This window comes from Coffea eugenioides, chromosome 3, assembly GCF_003713205.1.
Source record: "Coffea eugenioides isolate CCC68of chromosome 3, Ceug_1.0, whole genome shotgun sequence".
Classification (NCBI taxonomy): Eukaryota; Viridiplantae; Streptophyta; class Magnoliopsida; order Gentianales; family Rubiaceae; genus Coffea; species Coffea eugenioides.
Window position 1 is genome coordinate 16556394 of NC_040037.1, and position 1896 is coordinate 16558289.

Below are 1896 nucleotides of genomic sequence, written 5' to 3' on the forward strand. Positions count from 1 at the left end.
ACATATTTGATCCCTCTTATTTCTAACATTTGACTCTTGAAAGGCATGTTCAATGCTGGAGGAGTGGACTTGAAGTGCAAATTTCATAAAGATAAGAGACCGAATTTAAAAATTTAAAAGGTAAAGGACTAAAGTTAAATTATTGATATCTTAAAGAATCATGTATGGTAAAGATGCAATATCGGGAACTAATAATGAAATTATTTTGTCATACGAGGAACCAAGACTTGTTCTTCCTACATTTTCTTTGATTTGTACTTTGCCCCATATGTGGTAGACAAATCACATCATAGTTTTCTGCCTCTAGAGAATTTGAAATGTATCACAATGTGGCTTGTTATATAATGAGAATTTTAGTGTATCAAATGCTCTTGAAAGAATTGTAATATACAAAATAGTTATGTTCGGATTTCTATTTTTTTGGAGTTTTTTCTTGAAAAATGTATTATAGCAATTTAATGTATGCATAAAAAAAGTAATTGAAAAATGTATTTGCAAAAAACGTAAAAGTCACTGGATTGTCTTCTATTTCACTTTATTTACACCTTATTTACACACATTGATTTGCTTGCATCATCAACATATTTTCCAATCACTTTTTTATCTCACATACATCACATCAAAAAAATGCTACAATACTTGTTCACAAAATTATTTCAAATAATTTACAATCCAAACACAAGGTTAGAGTAAAAAGACTAGGATAGAATAGATTATACAATAATTATTGTCTCCGAAAAAAAAAAGACTAGGTTAGAGTAAAAATGTTGAAGAAGGATGTCATGAATATACCTTTGGTCGCATATATAACAAAACACCGTTGAAAAGCCTTTAAAAATTATCTTACATGGTGTTTTTAAAGTTCAAATGAAAATTGTTAAGTTTATAACTAAAATTTATAAGATCTATTTTGATGAAATTAGCATAGGAGCATAAGCGTTGCACATAGTGGGCATTTGTTTTAGGAATACGTACTAAGATAATTTTTAAAATTAATTAAAAAGAATAGAAATTTAACTATTTAAATTTCATATTACTATCAATTTTCTCCTCCAACAAAACATATAAATCATTTGTTTAACAAAACCTTATCGATAGTACGTCTTGGTAGCAAAATATAGAAAATGGTTAGCTATACTGTCAAAACGATTATATTCTTGCCAGAGCAATTTCACTTTAAATAATAGTAATACCTTCACGGACCAAAAGTAATCATATTTTGTATTGTAAAGATCTTTGGAATACAAAAGCGCCAAAATTGAAAACCAAGCGAACGTGGGACTTGGTTCATCTCTAATTGATTCTCTCTCCATTTTCCGCAGTATTCATCTAGATGTATGACATGTATTTTCATTTATTAATAAGAGTTAGAATTAGTCAAATTTAAAATGACCATGATGTGTGATGAAAGTGAGCCAGCATGTGTGATGAAAGTGGGGCATGACTTGAAAAGATGATTAACTGACAATTAATATCCCTAACCTATAAAAGACTAATTGAGACATGATTTGCTGTCAAAAATCATAATCTCAACCTTTGGAAGTTCTGTAAAAAGATAACATACTCATTTATAATCTTGATATACTAAGCACAAAGTGTTATCAAGTAGTAGTAAAGAGAAATTTTCCATTGATTCGCAATAAATAGAAGGCAAATTTACCCCAAAGAGAAGCAAAAGTAGATTACAAGTTTTCAGAACAAATCATAGTTGAGATTAGAAACTAGAGATCAATACAATGTGGGTTGAGGTGAGAGAGAGTCCAAAATGTCCCATAAGCATTAAATGAGTCTATTTTTCATGGCTAACGCATCGTCCCTAAGAGCCCAGTTTTTTAGGACGCCGTGGAACCCCACTTCCTGTTTGTTTTGGTAGTTTCAACGTTTAATCGTTCAGGT